Source organism: Rattus rattus, chromosome 10, assembly GCF_011064425.1.
Source record: "Rattus rattus isolate New Zealand chromosome 10, Rrattus_CSIRO_v1, whole genome shotgun sequence".
NCBI classification, from domain to species: Eukaryota; Metazoa; Chordata; class Mammalia; order Rodentia; family Muridae; genus Rattus; species Rattus rattus.
This window is the reverse complement of record NC_046163.1, coordinates 80,428,061-80,448,706: the sequence shown is the minus strand read 5'-3', so window position 1 is coordinate 80,448,706 and position 20,646 is coordinate 80,428,061. Positions and strand designations below refer to the sequence as shown.

The 20,646-nt window shown below is 36.7% G+C and overlaps 2 pseudogenes; both read right to left on the bottom strand.

Moving 5' to 3' along the window:
• The window catches only part of LOC116910950, a 29,248-nt pseudogene extending 15,136 nt beyond the window's left edge, over positions 1–14,112 (bottom strand).
• Positions 14,113–14,546: 434 nt separating this feature from the next.
• LOC116910949 lies at positions 14,547–20,429 on the bottom strand (annotated as a pseudogene).
• Positions 20,430–20,646: the final 217 nt, after the last annotated feature.

Below are 20,646 nucleotides of genomic sequence, written 5' to 3'. Positions count from 1 at the left end.
TATGCACATGTGTGTGTATGTGTATGCACATGTGGAGACCAGAGGACAACCTCAGCAAGTATTCTTCAAGGGCCATCTACATTTTAAATATAAGAATCATTATATTGATATTTAGGCACATATGTTTGTTTTTGATGAGTCAGAAGAGCATGTTATATTAAGACCACCAAATACTCTTAACTGCTCATTCATCTCTCCAGACCCACTTGCACTTTGAGACAAGGTTTCTCAAGGAGACCATGACTCTAATTAAGCTTGACTATTTAGCCAGTGAGACACAGGAATCCTCAAACCTCTGTCTTCTCAATAATGGTATTACAAGTTTGTCCCACTCTTCCCAGGTTTTTCTCTTGTGATTTCCATAATAAATTTACGTCTTCAGCATTATTAAAGTGTCAAATGCTTAACTTGCAGTCATTTTCTCACCTCCTCTTCTTACAACTCTTAACCCTTACCCACACATGTCTTCAGGATACTTACAGTCTTCAATGTATAGAGTATAAAAAATCTACAACATTATTTTTCACTAATCAAAGTCCTGTAATGTACAAATGTATGTCATTGCACATTTGGGATTCATTCTGTTTCACAGTTGGCATATCTTATTTATAAATTTAACCAACTTTGAACTAGAAACTTTGCTTTTGCACTCCTTCATTTATGATTTGCATTTAGATTCTATTATTTGAAATGAATATTCAATAGTGTCTACTCAAACATATGTGTCTTATACATTTATATGCTTGCATATAAGTTGTAAGTATATAAGCAAAAAAATACACAAAAAAATATGAGTAAACAAAAATCTTACTCAAGTTTTTAAGAGAATTGATGGAAGAAATAAAGGTAGATGCTTGACTTCTTTGATTATATAATGTCCTTAATTCTGAAAACATGGGTATTTTTTCAAGTTGTAAAATAAAATATCTATTCTCAATGGTAATGCTCATAATGACCTTAACTTAAAATGTACTTAATATGATACATGACTTTGCCATATAAAATACTTTCATGATTAATATACAACTGAAATGTCCAAGAGAACATATTGAAAATTATGAAAAAAGTTGATAAATTAACATGTTTTGTGCAGAAGACAAGTCAGTGCATCCAATTTTGTATTCAGAACCTTGGCCAGGGATATAAAAGTAAAATATGAAATACCCTATCTAAATAAAGACCAGGAAGCAGATCATAAGAATCAAATTGTGTGAAAGGATTGGAGAATGACCCAGTGGGTATAGCAATGGGGGCTGTAAGCAAAAGGATCTGACTCAAGTCTCTAAAACACTTGTAAAGATGGGCAGTAAAATCTGCTTAGAATCCTATTATTACGGTGAGATAGGTGTTAGAAACATGAGAATTTCCACAGGCTAGATATCCTAGTATATTTTGCAGCAAACAAGTAAGAAACAGTAAGAAATAAAGCAGAAAGGAGAACCAACACGTTCAGTTGTCTTCTAACTTCGGCAGGGATGATATAGCATGTACATACTCACATTCACATAAAGCATAAACTAAAGAAAAATATGTGTCCTAATTAAGTGTCCATGTAGAAGAATTTGGTAAGGTCTTTTGAGGTTACTAGAACATTTGTTCTCTGACTCAAATATTTCAGATTCTAAGTACCTATTGCAAAGCATAGGCACAGAATTTATTAGCAAAAGTGCAAATGCAAACACTCTAAATGACCGTTAGCAATAAACTGTTTGAATAACTTTGAGTAAATCTCTAAAACAGTCAATAATAAACTATAAAATAGATTATATGTCTCATATTAATAGTGCACATGATGTTCTGATTATATTTAAATGGGAGAAACAAGGTGAAGAGAAATATAGTTGACTATAAATAAGGAGCAAATAATTATATTCTTCTGTGTGGATGTATATTAAATATGTACTTATGAATACAAAAAACATGTGCATATTTGTGTGTAAATGTGCACAACATACTCACAATTATATGAAAATATGTAATTAAGCAGAAGATTATCGTTACCTGGCGTGGGAATTAATGCATGAAATAGGAATAGACATTTGGCTATTCTGAAAATAAAATATAGTTCCAAGAACTTTAAAGCACCTTGGGATTGGATATCAATCCCCAAATTAGGAAACTGAAACAGATAAATAAATGCACATAGAAACTGATGACACAAACACAAATTTTCAGCATATGTAAAATAACTTAATTATCCTAAAACGTGAGATGAGAAAAAGAAAAGTGTAAATCAAGACAATATGCATGCTGTTGTGATTCTTTATTCTTATTGTAAATTGTAATGTTCATATCACTGCCGCCTCACAACCATTACTGATAGACTGGGATGGAATGAAGCAATGGGTGCTTCACTTGATGCACTGAAGACCAGTATAAGATGATAAGAAATGACAAGGAAGGAGTTGGGAATTTAGCTCAGTGGTAGAGCACTGAAAAAAAAAAAAAAAGAAAAGAAAAAGAAAAAAGAAAAAAGAAAAAGAAATGACAAGGAAGACAAAAAAAATGTATGTTGTTCAGAATGTGAACAGGAAATTGCAGTATGAACTTTTAATGTAGTTTCCTTCCAAAAGAATTATATTAACTCTAGAGATTTTTTCTTTTTTCTTTCCACGAAAACTCTAAGAAGGGGCAGCAAGCCTGTGAAAACACCCAGACTCTGATGCTTGCTGCTTAAAGTCATATGTCTCTAAAGCAAGATGTTTCTCTTTCAACACTGACCATTGCAAAGCACGAAAAGATGACTTCAGAATTGCCCCACCATTCCATAACAAGAAACTCTGAGATATAATCAGCATTGCATTAATATGACTGAATAATCAAATATAAAATGAGTACTTACTGCTGGCTGAGATTGGGCAATTTAGGCATCAAATATGATAAATAACACACTGCATACTCATTATTCATTCCCATCTTCACAGTCACTTAAAGGATACTAGAGACATGAATCACAGATTTAAAATTGGTATGTAAAGCAACTGAAAAGACATTGTTTTTTGCTTCTATAAACTGCACTTTAAATACCCAAACCATAAGCAATTTTTTTTCTGTAGTGTATCCAAGTTAATAGGAGGGAAACCAACATAATTCACTTTCACTGTTAATTTATTTGACCCTAAAAAAATTAATGCTTTAAGTAGTAATCGTTAATATTCAAGGAAGCCCAAATGACCTCTAAGCCATCTGAACAATGTCTGTCTCTGATGGAGATATACAAACCACGTGTGAAGAATTCTTGCCAAAGTGTCTGTGAGTCTCATTAAATGTGAACACCAATTTATAGCAACAGAGAGCTTGTTAGATCAGACCAGAGGGATGGCCAGGATGTCTGCATGATAAATATGTTTCCTTTAATACACTGTTTCAAGGAAAAAATAAAAAGTGAAAGAAGAGAGATCATTAAATCAAAACAAACTTAGAGAAATCTTTGCCATTAGCTCTTTGAAAAGGAGAAACAAGCAAACTTCTGACCAACAACTAAAGCACCAACATCCACATGTCTAAAATGTTTTGTGAATTGACCTACTAGATTTATCATTATAATGAGGCTACCTAAGAGTAATAATGGATTCTGATCTTCAAGGAATATGTGCTGGTGTGATTCTATGTCATGGGGTGATTTGATCTAAGCACTCTTTCACATATCCAAACTGGAGCAAATGATTCTGAGTGTAGTTAAAATAGAATTGATGAGACCTTGTATCATCACTGGGTATTGGTGCTGATAGTATTCGTTTCATATGCATGTTTCAAATATTCACACTCAAAAAACAATAAAAACGGTCATCACAATATTTGTTGTTAACACTGTGAATAACATTAAATACTTGTCAAGGAATTAGTTTACTTAGAGAAAGGTAATACTCCACTATGGCTCTTGAAGCCAGAGTGTTTCTTCATCAACCACAGGCAACACATACTTTCTTTCCCTTTTTTTTCATTCCAAATTAAGTCTCTGGGTTTTGTTTTGAAAGTCACACACTGACCTGGGAAGACTGCATGCTCCTGCAGTGCATAGAATGAAAAAGGTTATACAGTTCAGATACCACTACTCTCTGGATATTGTCCAAATTAGGATATTAACTGTGTGAGTATAATCTTGGTTTGCTATAATATCCAGAAAGTGGAGCAAGTGTTTACTTGTTTGATTTACTGACTATGAGCAAATTTGAAATTCTAGCTGGAAGGAAACCTGTGCTAAGATAGCCTTAAATTTTCAGTCACCTAGTGTATGTGTGTGCTGTGTGTGTGTGTGTGTGTGTGTGTGTGTGTGTGTGTGTTTGCGTTTCAATGTATTATAGAAATGCTTGTGAGTAGGTTTGGGGATGCACATATTTGAAGGCCAGATGTTAATATTTAATGTTCTTCACAATTCCTGTTTTTTGGTTAGTTTGTTTGATTTTTTTGTTTTTGTTTTTGTTTTTTACTAAACTTGAAGCCTCTGGCTTCTTGTGTGCTTGAGAAACTCTCTATCAAGAGAGCACTTGACCTAAATGTCGACATTTTCTGATCCATGGCAGACTCTTATTTTTTGTTTGCTTGTTTTTTGTTTGTTTGCCTTTATGTAGATTCTCATTCATTTAAAAAAATGAATCTTAATTCAAGTAAACGTCAGCTAGTTAACGAAAACCAAACATAAATGCACAGGATTTATGGCCGTGTACAACAATGCAACAATAGCAACACTCACAGTAATTGGCAAAACTCATCAGCTCTTTGAACCTGACTATACAGCATGATTCATATAGTTTAATTCACATCCACTGTGTGTACATTCTAAAAGTTTAGAATAATGGAACAGAACTAGTCCTTATTTTCTAAAATGGATAGCATAAAAATCCAGGTACAGTAAAAGAGAAACAAAGTTATAGGGAAAAAGGTATGTGAGGGGGCAGAAAATACCATGGAGGTGTGTATCAGCCCCTCAGGGGTCACTATTGTACTGGCAGTTTGGGCAGAAAAGCCAGAATACTAAGAAATATGAAGAGAGTCTTCAGAGAAAGGGGGAGACTGATTTCTACCACTTAAGATTTTCAAGCTGAAATCATTATTTCACAGCGATTTTTAAAAGCCAAAAATGTTTAGACTTCAGTAAATGAACATTTATTCTTTTGAACACTCTTAATATGTTCTTCCTAACAACTCTACAACAAGAAGACATCCAAGTTTATGAGACTAAGGACTAGACTGTGTGACCTAACAATGCTGTCATGGTATCAGAATTGCAAGCTAGTTTGAACTTCTTTAATGGATCAAGTTGGTTCTACACAGTTGTACAATGAGAACTGGAATAGAGTTAATGAGCATGTAGGGCATTCCTGTTACTCCAGCACTTAGGAGGCAAAGGCAGGAGAATCAGGAAACAAGGTCATCTTGGGCAACACAAAAATAAAACAAACAAATAAAATTTGAGGAAAAACCCAAATCAAAACAAACAAAACCAACACAAGCACAGACGTTTGGTGGTAGATCATTCCCTGGAAACTTAAAGTACTGTATGGTACCCACAAAAGCTTGACAATTCACCAACTGAATTATCCCAAACAATTATCAAGCATTTGAACCACAGCACTTGCTGCTGTGTGGAGGTTGTTTCTAGGAGCCATTGCTCCAGCCTGACTGAGGAAGTTCAATTTTCTGAGAAAACTGCCACAAAGTATACAGCAAGGTCCACCCTAGCTCTTTAAGATATTTAAAAAAGATTACATGATTGAAAACCAGTTTTTTAAAAATCCAATGCCCTGAGTATGCACACTTTTAACATTACAATTAAAATCCTCAAAAAATACTTCATAGACAATGTATAACATATATCTGATTTTCTTTTCCTTTATCTTTTGCATTATCTCTGTCATAAAGTAAAGTATTGTAGAGAATGCTCAGGGGAAAATCAAAAGGACCTCATTGCTCCTTTCTAGCAGTTGCTTTACAAGTAAATACTTAGGCTCTAAAACCCCCTTTCCTGAAGATCACATGTTAACTTTAAATGCTGAGTACAATGCACTAGAGGTTAATGTAAGTGAAACTTCCAAAAAGCAGACTACTACATGCTCATCCCTGAAGGACACTTATCATGGATTTGCTATAATGATTTCACAAGCTGTTCCTTGGCTACTGGCTTTCACATCACTCTTCATCATCTGAGATCTGTGTAACACAGGGGATCATATCCTACATTCAATACAATTGTTATGGATCTTCACAGAGTAAATGGTGCTGTGTTAGGCAGTATCAATAGCACCTGAAGAAGCAAACATTATAGCCTGAGACATTTTCTACAAATTTAACTTAACCCCCAGGTAGGCATTTATTTTTTGGTATGTTCCATGTAATAGATGCCAAAGTTGCAATAATTCCACAGGTAGCGTTCTACTCTTACCTTTGGTCTCCAAATAGATGGGAATATTCTTTCCAATTGAGCACTTCAAAAACATCCAGTTACTGATAAAAAGGAAGTCAAGGTGAGAAATGTAAGAAGGGAATAAACTTCTTTGGCAACATCAGAGAAAGCTTTTAATGTATGTGGTTATTTTTATAATTTTTGGCATTACATAGCACACTAAAAAAAAACGTAAGATCTCCAAAGCATACCTAAAATTCAGAAAAATATTATGAACACTGTGTCTGTCTAATACATAGCAATGGAAAAGAAATTAAAATAAATTTTATCCCAATTCTTACACCCTCAAAAGGCAATACAGTACATTCCCAAAGTCGTTTTGAAGAGATAGCCATTGCAAATTTTAAAGTTAAAGTACATTGATGAGTACTACAGTAGAGTTTAATTGTAGAAATTTTATATACCAGTATAGCAACATCCATAGGAAAATCTATAGTATAGCAGCGAACACCTTTATAATGGCCATATGTATTATATTAAAGTATTCAAAGATATTGCTGACTCAATAACAACACATAAAAACTCTACCTCTTCAGCCCAATGAACTAGAACTAACCTGCCTTTATGAGAGAGCATTTGGGGAACTAGGGAAGAAGAATATTTTTCCAGTATATCACACTCTCTGTCACCTAAGATTCACTGTATCTGATAACTGAGGATGTCTTTTGTAATATTTATATTGTCCTAAATATTAGTATCACTTCAAGAATCCTATAAATGTCAAAACTGAAAATTATCATATCCTCTACCAACCAAAAATAACCTATACAGATGTGGAAATAAATCAAATGATAAAATTCTTAATATGAAGGTAAGCAGAAGGTTGGGGATTTAGCTCAGTGGTAGAGCGCTTGCCTAGGAAGCGCAAGGCCCTGTTCGGTCCCCAGCTTCAAAAAAAAAAAGAAAAAAAAAAAAAAAAAAAAAAAGAAAGTAAGCAGAAAAATCTAGTCATTATTATCTGCTTTTAAAGTAAATAATAAGTAGATATGAGACTGTGATAACCACATCATGAATCAAAATCACATCCATTCATACATCACATTATTGAAGAAGGTAAGAGGATGCTCTTTGTCACTGAGTCAGTATCCACAAGCTCATTTTATAGCCCCAAAAAGATTAACTGCATGCATATGATGTGTTAATGTCCACATTAGGATGGATATATTTCAGTTGTGACAGAAACATTTTAATGTAGAAAATGTGAAATATTGAGATATTATTTCACTGGTTTTCAAAACACAGTGGTTACTGATATCAAGTTAAAACATTGTAACAGACAGGCCATTCTGGGGAACTGAAGTATTGAGGATCTACTTGCTATTTTATAGTACTGCAGGAGAAGTCAAGTTAGTCATCTGTAATTTCCACTATCATCTTTGGAAAATTACAGTACAGTACATCCTTAGGAATGGTTTTGTTTAAATGACCAAAAATGCTTATGGAATTCACAATATATTCTGAATTTAATAAACCAGTAAAACAAAACTGGAGCTGGTGAAATATAGTAGAGAAAATGGCAATTTTGAAAAAGTAATGCATTTTAAAGTATTCTCAAAGAAGCTGCCCAGGATTTCTGCACTTGAAATATTTTTTTTTTACCTATGACAATTTTATTTTCTGATGATGAATTAATGTATTTTTGTTGTTTGTTTTCTTAAGTAGGAAAGGTAATAGTAGCAGAAATGATTTTTCTTAAGAGGTAAAATTGACTCCTAAAAATGCGATTATATATTTTAATTCACTTTCTTTTTTATTATCTTTATTATCTTGAGTATTTCTTATTTATATTTTGATTGTTATTCTCCTTCCCAGTATCGGGACCAACATCACCCTAACCCCTCCTCCTCCCCTTCCATATGGGTGTTCCCCTCCCCATCTCCCCCCATTACCGCCCTCCCTCTCACAATCACGTTCACTGGGGGTTCAGTCTTGGCAGGACCAAGGGCTTCCCCTTCCACTGGGCTCTTACTAGGCTATTCATTGCTACCTAGGAGGTTGGAGCCCAGGGTCAGACCACGTATAGTCTTTGGGTAGTGGCTTAGTCTGGTTGCTTGGCATTGTTGTTCATATGGGGTTTCGAGCCCTTTCAAGCTCTTTCAGTCCTTCGTCTGATTCTTTCAACGGGGTTCCAGTTCTCAGTTCAGTGGTTTTCTGCTGGCGTTCGCATATATATTTGCTGTATTCTGGCGGTATCTCTCAGGAGAGATCTACATCTGGTTCCTGTCAGCCTGCAATTCTTTGCTTCATCCATCTTGTCTAATTGGGTGGCTGTATATGTATGGGCTATATGTGTGTCAGGCTCTGAACGGATGTTCCTTCTGCCTCTGTTCTAAACTTTGCAACCCTATTTCCTCCCAAATTTATTCTTGTTCCTGTTTTAAAGAAGGAGTGAAGCATTCACATTTTGGTCATTCTTCTTGAGTTTCATATGTTCTGTGCATCTAGGGTAATTCAAGCATTTGGGCTAATAGCTACTTATCAATGGGTGAATACCATGTGTGTTTTTCTGTGACTGGGTTACCTCACTCAGTATGATATTTTCCAGTTCCAACCATTTGACTATGAATTTCATAAAGGCATTGCTTTTGATAGCTGAGTAATACTCCATTGTGTAGATGTATCATATTTTCTGTATCCATTCCTCTGTTGAAGGGCATCTGGGTTCTTTCCAGCTTCTGGCTACTATAAATAAGGCTGCTATGAACATAGTGGAGCATGTGTCTTTGTTATATGTTGGTGCATCTTTTGGGTATGTGCACAAGACAGGTGTAGCTGGGTCCTCACGTAGTTCAATGTGCAATTTTCTGAGGAAATTTCAGACTGATTTCCAGAATGGTTGTACCAGACTGCAATCCCATCAACAATGGAGGAGTGTTCCTCTTTCTCCACATCCTTTCCAGCATTTGCTGTCACCTGAGTTTTTGATCATAGCCATTCTCACTGGTTTGAGGTGAAACCTCAGGGCTGTTTTGATTTGCATTTCCCTTACGACTAAGGATGTTGAAAATTTCTTTAGTTGTTTCTCAGCCATTCGGCATTCCTCAGCTGTGAATTCTTTGTTTAGCTCTGAACCCCATTTTTAATAGGGTTATTTGTCTCCCTGCGGTCTCACTTCTTGAGTTTTTTGTACATTTTGGATATAAGCTCTCTAACTCTTGGAGGATTGGTAAAGACCTTTTCCCAATCTTACGGTTGCTGTTTTGTCCTAACAACAGTGTCCTTTGCCTTACAGAATCTTTTCAGTTTTATGAGATCCCATTTGTCGATTCTTGATCTTAGAGCATAAGCCATTGGTGTTTTGTTCAGGAAATTTTTTCCAGTGCCCATGTGTTCAAGATGCTTCCCTAGTTTTTCTTCTATTAGTTTGAGTGTATCTGGTTTGATGTGGAGGTCCTTAATCCACTTGGACTTAAGCTTTGTACAGGATGATAAGCATGGATTGATCTGCATTCTTCTACATGCTGACCTCCAGTTGAACCAGCACCATTTGCTGAAAATGCTATCTTTTTTCCACTGGATGGTTTTGGCTCCTTTGTCAAAAATCAAGTGCCTATATGTGTGGGTTCATTTCTGGGTCTTCAATTTTATTCCACTGGTCGGTCTGTCTGTCTCTGTACCAATACCATGCAGTTTTTATCATTATTTCTCTGTAATACTGCTTGAGTTCAGGGATAGTGATTCCCCCTGAAGTCCTTATATTGTTGTGGATAGTTTTAGCTATTCTGGGTTTTTTGTCATTCCAGATTAATTTGAAAATTGTTCTACCTAACTCTCTGAAGAATTGGATTCGTATTTTGATGGGGATTGCATTGAATCTGTAGATCACTTTTGATAAAATGGCCATTTTTACTATATTAATCCTGCCAATCCATAAGCATGGGAGACCTTTCATTCTTCTAAGGTCTTCTTTAAGTTCTTTCTTCAGAGGATTGAAGTTCTTTTCATACAGATCTTTTACTTGATTGGTTAAAGACACACTGAGGTATTTTATATTATTTGGGACTACTATGAATTGTATCGTTTCCCTAACTTCATTCTCAGCTTTTTTCTCTTTTGTGTAGAGGAAGGCTATTGATTTATTTGAGTTAATTTTATAACCAGCCACTTTTCTGAAGGTATTTATCAGGTTTAGTAGTTCTCTGGTGGAACTTTTGGGATCACTTAAATATACTATCATATCACCTGCAAATAGTGATATTTTGACTTCTTCTTTTCCAATCTATACCACTTTGATCTCCTTTTCTTGCCTGATTGCTCTGGATAAAACTTCAAGAACTATATTTAATAAGTTGGGAGATAGTGGGCAGCTTTGTCTAGTAACTCATTTTAGTGGGATTGCATCAAGTTTCTCTCCATTTAGTTAAATGTTAGCGATTGGTTTGCTGTATATGGCTTTTACTATGTTTAGGTATGGGCCTTGAATTCCTATTCTTTCCAGGACTTTTATCATGAAGGGGTGTTGAATTTTGATAATGGTTTCTCAGCATCTAATAAAATGATTATGTGGTTTTGTTCTTTTTGTTTGTTTATATAATGATTACGTTGATGGTTTTCCGTATATTAAACCATCACTGCATGCATGGCATGAAGCCTACTTGATCATGGTAGATGATAATTTGATGTGTCCTTGGACTCAGTTTGCCAGAATTTTACTGAGTATTTTTGCATCGATATTCATGAGGGAAATTGGTCTGAAGTTCTCTTTCTTTGTTGGGTCTTTATGTGGTTTAGGTATAAGAGTAATTGTGGCTTCATAGAAAGAATTCGGTAGTTGTCTGTCCGTTTCAATTTTGTGGAATATTTTGGATAGTATTGGTATGAGGTCTTCTAAGAAGGTCTGATACAATTCTGCACTAAACCCGTCTGGACTTGGGCTCCTCTTGGTTGGGAGACCTTTAATGACTGCTTCTGTTTCTTTAGGAGTTATGGGGTTTTTTAAATGGTTTATCTATTCCTGATTTAACTTCAGTACCTGGTATCTTTCTAGGAAATTGTCCATTTCCTGCAGATTTTCAAGTTTTGTTGAATACAGGCTTTTGTAGTAGGATCTGATTATTTTTTGAATTTCCTCTGAATCTGTAGTTATGTCTCCTTTTTCATTTCTGATTTTGTTAATTTGAACACACTTTCTGCATCCTCTCGTTAGTCTGGCTAAAGGTTTATCTATCTTGTTGATTTTCACAAAGACCCAACTTTTGGTTCTGTTGATTCTTTCTATGGTCCTTTTTGTTTCTACTTGGTTGATTTCAGCTCTGAGTTTGATTATTTCCTACCTTCTACTCCTCCTGGGTACATTTGCTTCTTTTTGTTCTAGAGCTTTTAGGTGTGCTGTCTAGCTGCTGATATATGCTCTCTCTTCTTTCTTTTTGGAGGCATTCAGAGCTATGAGTTTTCCTCTTAGTACAGCTTTCATTGTGTCCCATAAGTTTGTGTATGTTGTACCTTCATTTTCATTGAATTCTAAGAAGTCTTCAATTTATTTATTTATTTCTTCCTTGTCCAGGTTATTGTTGAATAGAGCATTGTTCAACTTCCATGTATATATGGGCGTCATTCCCTTATTGTTTTAGCCTGTTGTTGTCTGATAGGACACATGGGATAATTTCGATCTTTCTGTATCTGTTGAGGCCTGTTTTATGACCAATTATATGGTCAATTTTGGAGAAAGTACCATGAGGTGGTGAGAAGAAGGTATATTCTTTTGTTTTAGGATAGAATGTTCTACAAATATCTGTTAAGTCCATTTGGTTCATGACTTTTCTTTGTCTATGTCTCTGTTTAATTTCTGTTTCCATGATCTGTACATTGTTTAGAGTGAGGTGTTGAAATCTCCTACTATTATTGTGTGAAGTACTATGTGTGCTTTGAGCTTTACTAAGGTTTCTTTTATGTATGTAGGTGCCCTTGTATTAAGAGCATAGATATTTAGGATTGAGAATACACCTTGTTGAATTTTTCCTTTGATGAATATGAAGTGTCCTTCCTTATTTTTTTGATGACTTTTAGTTTAAAATCGATTTCATTCGATATTAGAATGGGTACTCCAGCTTGCTTCTTCTGACCATTTGCTTGGAAAGTTGTTTCCCAGCCTTTCATTCTGAGGTAGTGTCTGTCTTTGTCTCTGAAGTGTGTTTCTTCTAGGCAGCAGAATGCAGGGTCCTCATTGTATATACAGTTTGTTAATCTATGTCTTTTTATTGGGGAGTTGAGGCCATCGATATTGAGAGATATTAAGGAAAAGTGATTATTGCTTCCTGTTATATACATATTTGTATGTGAGATTATGTTTGTGTGCTTTTCTTCTCTTGGTTTTCTTGCCAAAACGATTAGTTTCTTGCTTTTTTCTAGGGTTTAACTTGCCTTCTTATGTTGGGCTGTACCATTTATTATCCTTTGCTGGATTTGTAGAAAGACATTGTGTAAATTTGTTTTTGTCAAGGGATATCTGGGTTTCTCCATGTATGTCAATTGAGAGTTTTGCAGGATACAGTAACCTGGGCTGGCATTTTTGTTCTCTTAAGGTCTGTATGACATCTGTCCAGGATTGTCTGGCTTTCATTTTCTCTGGCAAGAAGTCTGGTGTGATTCTGATAGGTCTGCCTTTTTATGTTACTTGACATTTTTCCCTTACTGCTTTTAATATTCTTTCTTTCTTTCTTTCTTTTTTTGTGTGCATCATTTGGTGTTTTGACTATTATATTGACGGTAGGAGTTTCTTTCCTGATCCAATGCATTTGGAGTTCTGTAGGCTTCTTTTATGTTTATGGGCATCTCTTTCTTTAGGTTAGGGAAGTTTTCTTCTATGATTTTGTTGAAGATATTTACTGCTCCTTTGAGTTGGGAGTCTTCATTCTCTTCTATACCTACTATCTTTAGGTTTGATCTTCTCATTGAGTCCTGGATTTCCTGTATGTTTTGGACCAGTAGCTTTTTCCGTTTTGCATTATCTTTGACAATTTTGTCAATTATTTCTATGGAATCTTCTGCTCCTGAGATTCTCTCTTCTATCTCTTTTATTCTGTTGGTGATGCTTGTATCTATGACTCCTTGTCTCTTCCTTTTGTTTTCTATATCCAGGGTTGTTTCCCTGTCTCTTTCTTTATTGCTTCTATTTCCATTTTATTTTCTTCAACTGTTTGATTGTCTTTTCTTGGAATTCTTTCAGGGAATTTTGTGATTCCTCTCTATAGTCTTCTCCTTGTTTATATATATGTTTTCCTGTGTTTCTCTAAGGGAGTTCTTCATGTCTTTCTTGACATCCTCCAGCATCAGGATCAAATATTATTTTAAATATAGATCTTGCTTTTCTGGTGTGTTTGGATATTCAGTGTTTGCTTTGGTTGGAGAACTGGTCTCCGATGATGCCATGTAGTCTCGGTTTCTATTGTTTGGGTTCCTGCGCTTGCTTCTCGCCGTCAGGTTGTCTCTGGTGTTGCCTTGTTCTGCTATTTCTGACAGTAGCTAGACTGTCCTACAGGCCTGTGTGCCAGGAGTGCTGAAGACCTTTTTTCCTGTTTTCTTTCAGCCAGTTATGGGAACAGAGTGTTCTGCTTTCGGGCATGTAGTTTTTCCTGTCTACTGGTCTTTAGCTGTTCCTGTGGACTTGTGTCCTAATTCCACCAGGAAAGTCACCTGGAGCAGAAAAGTTGATCTTACCTTAGGTCCTGTTGCTTAAATTGCTTGTGGAGGGCTGCTCTTGAGCTCTCCATGAGGGCGGCAACCAGGAGTGTCTGTGCCCCCCTTTTCCGGGAGCCCCTGTGCACCGGCCTCCCAGATGGCGTTAGGTGTTTTCCTCTGGAGTCAAAAATGCGGGCAGAGTGTATTCTCTTCTGGCTTCCCAGGTGTGTCTGCCCCTTTTAACTCTCCCTCCCACAGGATTTAGGTGCAGAGAACTGTTGATCTGGTCCCTTTAGGACCGGGCGGTGTCTGGATCATGGGGGACCTGCAGCTCCAGTGCCCCTGTCTTCTGGTTCCCTTCACTTGAAATATTAATGTGGTCTGGTACCTTACTTCCTAAAATGAAACTTCCACTAAGTCACTGTAGTTACATGCTTCCCAGCTACCGTTTCTGACCACCATTAGGCTTCAAGATTCCATGGTGAACTTTTGGTCTTCCTGTTCTGCAGCATGGCAGCCCCTGCTGCTACACATTGAGTAGGTAGACTACCATTTTGTAGGTAGCCATCATAATGGATGGGTTTGGAATCTGTCTCATCAGATGAGTTGTTAGGCCATGGTAAATAGACCCAGAGACATCTTGAACAATCAAAGACTGTATCTGAAAAAAATCTGAATTTTGTTTTTTCTTCACATAGTATTGTTCTTGCAACTTTATGTGGATGTGCTAGGCTTGTGGCACAGGTTTCTGAGGTGGCAGCATGAAATTTGCTGCTTCTTTTACAGACCCATCAGCAGTTTCAATCATAGAAGCAGTTCTATATTCCAATAGTTTTAGCTTTATAATTTTTAAAATAACAAAATATATAACTGTCTCTGATATGCCAGCATATGAGGCAGACATACCCTTATAAAATCCTCTCAGACCGTCTCTTTGATATACTTTATGAATACATTCAAAAGCACCCATTACTTTTCCTCAAAATTCCTTGCATCAAGTTGGAACAAAATCTTTATAAGCCAAATGGTGTTTGTTACTGTGACTAAAGTAAAATGAGGTTTAAGATTGTCCATATTTCATCCAGCTATACCTCTACTGGGCATATACCCAAAAGATGCCCCAACATATAAAAAAAGACACGTGCTCCACTATGTTCATCGCAGCCTTATTTATAATAGCCAGAAGCTGGAAAGAACCCAGATGCCCTTCAACAGAGGAATGGATACAGAAAATGTGGTACATCTACACAATGGAATATTACTCAGCTATCAAAAAACAATGACTTTGTGAAATTCAGAGGCAAATGGTTGGAACTGAAACTATCATCCTGAGTGAGCTAACCTAATCATAGAAAGACATACATGGTATGTACTCATTGATAAGTGGCTATTAGCCCAAATGCTTGAATTACCCTAGATGCCTAGAACAAATGAAACTCAAGACGGATGATCAAAATGTGAATGCAGTTCGCTCCTGAGAGACACAGCCAGAATACAGCAAATACAGAGGCGTATGCCAGCAGGAAACCACTGAACTGAGAACAGGACCCCCGTTGAAGGAAACAGAGAAAGAACTGGAAGAGCCTGAAGGAGCTCGAGACCCCCATATGGTACAGCAATGCCAACCAACCAGAGCTTCCAGGGACTAAGCCACTACCCAAAGACTATACCTGGACTGACCCTGACTCTGACCTCATAGGTTGCAAATGAATATCCTAGTAAGAGCACCAGTGGAAGGGGAAGCCCTGGGTCCTGCTAAGACTGAACCCCAGTGAACTAGACTGTTGGGGAGAGGGCAGCAATGGGGGAGGTTGGGAGGGAACACCCATAAGGAAGGGAGGGGGGGGGATGTTTGCCCGAAACCGGAAAGGAATAACACTCAAATGTATATAAGAAATACTCAAGTTAATAATAAAAAAAAAAAAAAAAGATTGTCCATATTTCTACAGGAAATGACCTGAAGTTAGGGAGCAAGAGATAACACGATCCCATTCTTTTCTCAGGAAAAATGTATAGTAAATACTTGTCATTGCTTCTGAAATCGTGTGTATTTGGGTAGAATCAGGATCAAAACCACCATTCAACTTTTCCTTGAAGTTCGAATAAGCAGCACAGTATATTCCAGCAGACTATGCATAGATTCACATTCTTTATCCATAATCTAATGTCATCCACTAGGTATTTAGTGAGGCATAGTATTCAGCACAATGGAGTCATACATTTAGTGCATGAGTTTCTAGGAAATTTAGAAGGACACAGAATATCAGAATACTGAAGAAGTAGCAGACATTCTTGTGCACAATCCTCTGTGCAGAACTTGGCACTTAGTCACTTCATCCATAATTTCTCTGAAGGAGAACTGAAAAATGTTGACCCAGTAAGCTTCTAAGACAAACACAGGAGTCTTCTAAGTACAGTCACAGGATTCTCTGCCTCTTACCATGGTTCATAGTCATTTATCAGATTTTAAAGGAGAAGGGTTCGTGAGAGCCTGTCCTTCACAGAAGCTTGCAGTTGCCTTAGCTGAGAGCTCACACTGACACTTACTAGACAATAAATTATAGAGAGTTAGTGGCTGCCAACAGGGAGGGCCCCATAACCCCACATCATCCTCAAGAAAATGCAGGCAGTTGGTGGTGCTGGGATTAGGTCCTTTGTTTTCAGTGATCTGACTGACTTTTTTACCCATGCTCTTGTTCGTGCCCATCAGGTTCATCAAGTTCCACTAAAGTGGAATGATTTCTCTCTTTCTTTGATGATATATTTGGGATGAGCGAACATTTATTTATGTGACTCCAGAGAAAAGAGAATATGACATACTTGGACAAAAGAAAATAGCCTAAATGACAGTGGAAATACTGAAAATTTCACTGTCAAGTAACACTCCATGTATAGAGTGTTCACTTACAGACATTATCATCTACTTATTTCATTAAGTAAAAATTGTATCAAATAAAGCTATAGAACACATGAGAAATGGCCAAGGCTTATTTTCTAATAATGTACCTGTTCTAGGAACAGATAACAGCATCTAATTAATACATTAATTAAAACGCATAGTATTTTCTTAATTAGAAAAAGTAAAGTAAAATTAGATTTTTCCCTTTTACATTAATTGAAGCAAATGATTGGCAGACATTGTTAATATATTTATTTTCTTGTTGTTCATAAATAGAAGAAAAACTTGTGTGAAAAAAATTAGATGAGTAAATAAAATATCTTACACTTATTGGAGAAATTTTTGGAAAGGTGGATTACATATGCTGACCCAAGCCCATTGTGTCCTCACCAACTCTGTGATTGCTCTGACTTTTTACTTCTACCTAAGCTCTACTGTGGCTTAAGTTAGACAAACTGTACTCTTAAACCTCTTTTCTGACCTTTACTCTGTCTCTCAAAAAACCGAAGGGGTTATTTTAACTTGGCAGAATAAATAAAATTAAAAGCCACATAATACTGCAGTAGACCCATAGGTGTTTGCAAAGGCCTGCTGTGTGCTTCCATAACATCCTGTAATGTGACTGAATGGACTCAAGAGAGTAAACACTGGCTGCTCAGACCTAGACACTACCATTTCTAGGCCCTACAGCCTTATTTGTTTTTTTCATCTTCCTTTAAAATGCATTTGTTCCCTTACACATATTATTTTTATGGGGTATTGTATGTACAGGTGCACATGTGAATGGCTCCCTAGGGAAGCTGGGGAAGTCCTTGAGTTTCAAACCCGGAAAATCTGTCATACTTTAAGGCAGCATCTCTTAGGGCAAACCTAGGGTTCCTTAGAAACACTGGGGAAATTGGGACTGAGACACAGGGATCTGCATTTCATTACCTTCAAACTCCATGATGTTATAATTAACAGGTGTACTTACACCTAGAATTTTGGGTTTTCAGGTTCAGAACCAAGCCATGTGCTTGCAAAATAGGTATGTTTCTTAACTAGCTACACTGCCATAATCTCTACCTGTTTACCTTGCATTATTTAAATGAAATCCTCCCAAAGATAGTACTCTAGTTGACATGTTATTTTACCTAATAATCAAGAACATGCGAACAATCCTGAGCATAAACCGGTATTTATATACTATTAGTGAATTAATGAAGAGTATATTGAGGGGTGTAGAAATTTGTGTATGTGCTCACGAACATTACAAATACTATGGGAATACTATATCTGTAACTTTTCATATAATTGAATTTTCCAAAACAATAACTTATGGTCATGTATTTTGTCAACACTCAGAGAAAATAAAACAAAATTCTTGACAGTACAATGGCATTGACTCTAAGATACATACCTCAAATATAAGGTGTCAGTATTATTAACTAATACAAATAAACTTGTATAATCCTTGTATTATATGGGCTCTTTCTCTCTCTCTTGTGTGTGTGTGTGTATGTGTCTGTGTATGTATGTGTGTATGTATGTATTTATATATGCATGCTTGTACTTGTTAGTATAATGTGGTGTGTATGTGTGTGTTTGTGCACACATATGTGTGTACACCTGCTTGAAGCACACATGTAAACATATGCATACTTGTATCCACTAGAGGTTGATGTAGGGTGTCTCTCTTCAATTCTTCATGTTTTCATTTTTGAAACCAATTTCACTGATCATTGATGGTACTATAATAGTTGGTTAATGAGATTGAGGAATCTTACTCTATATATTCCTTGGATCTGGAGAATCTTATGTTTGATAGGTGAAAGAAAAGGCAGTGAGTATAGGCCCGCCTCACCATCCTGTAGACCTGACCTAAGAATAAGCCATCCACAGAATCAGGCTTGAGATTGAAGTTGGTCAGGCACAAATGCTGAATGGTGTTTCCTCAGCATATTTATAATTAGGCTGCAGTTTTAAAGACAGGACATATAGGACTGACTGGAATATAGCACAATGCAGCAGGAATAAAACCCTGAATATAATCTAAGAAGTGTTAAGGCTATTGTTTTCATACATAGAACTAGTCATTTAATTGAAATATTGTCTGAGAAATTTTTAGAACTCTCACTGACAGGAAGATGTATTCACAAGATCCACAGGTAAGTGCAGTTGTTGCAAAGGATGAAGACCTGAGGTCAGATTACAAAATCTATAAAAAAAGTTAGGTAAGTAAGGCTAGCACTGAGCAGGACTTCAGGGACAATAGTACTACGGTAGCTTTTTAGGGATAAGCAAAGCTCCCAATTTAATGAGATGTCTTGTTTTAACATATTAAAACCATCTCAGTTTAATTTCTGATGCTAATATAAAATATATTTGCCGAAAGCAACCTAGGGGAGAAACTGTTGGGAGCAATGCCCTTGAAACCTTACATTATTGATGTTATTATTATGGTTAGTTAAGGATGACTTGGTTCATGGAAAATCCCCAGCCAGCTGCAGAAGACTAATACAAATCTGGTGGTCAGGATGAATAATGGTATGGTAAAATTCTGACCTTGCTGAGAAATATATCTGATATCAAGATACCCAATGTGATGACCTGTAACCTTACTGAGAATTCAACATCCTGCTGACTAATAGATATGACAAACCTGTGACCTTTCTAACATCCTGTGACATCAGCTGACCACACGAATACTGTGTTCTTGGCCTGAGTAAATGTTTCCCACTTGCCCCCTCTCTCTGTTACCCCTGTTATGGTACAAATTTGGCCTTGGGAAAAAATAAAATTGTCACCTTGATCAGACTCTTGTCTTGGCATCCTTTTTCATGTCTCATGTCCCCCATTCCCTTCCAGTTACCCTCAGCACCCTCATTGACAAGAAACATTTTATATTATTCTTTTTTTTAATTTCACATTTATTGTGTATTTTATGTATTTTACACTTCAGATGATATCCTTTTTCACCCTTCTCCCATACCCTTACCCCCTTCCACCTGATCCTATGAGGATGGTCCCACTACTACCCACCCTTGCCAACCTCAAACCCCTGGTTTTCCCTACATTGGGCAAACTAGTCCTAACAGGACAAAGGGCTTTTCCTCCTATTTATTCTGGACAATGCCATCCTCTGCTACATGCATGTCTAGAGTCATGGGTCGCTTGTTGTGTATACATTTGTTGGTGTTTTTGTCCCTGGGAGCTCTTGTGGGATCTGGTTGGTGGATATTGGATATTGTTACAAACCCCTTCAGTTCCTTCAGTCTTTTCTCTAACTCCCCCAATGGGGTCCCCTTCAGTCCAATGGTTAGCTATAAGCATCCTCATCTGTTTCAGTAAGAGTCTGGCACACCCTCTCAGGAGACACCCATACCTTGCTTCCGTCAGCAAGCACTTCTTCAGATCAGCAGTAGTCACCGGATTGGTGATGTCATATGTGACGAATTCCCAGACAGGCAGTATCTGGATGACCTTTCTTTCAATCTTTGATTCACTCTGTGTCCCTGGACTTCCTCCCATGAGTATTTTGTACTTCCTTCTAAGAAGAACTGAAACATCTACATTTTGTTTTTTTCTTCTTGAGCTTCATATTATCTGTGAATTTTCCTTATGTATTTTAAGACTTTGGGCTAATATTCACTTATCAATAAGTGCATACCATGTGTGTTCTTTGGTGACTGGGTTACCTCACTCAGGATGACATTTTCTAGTTCCATTGATTTGGCTAAGAGTTTCA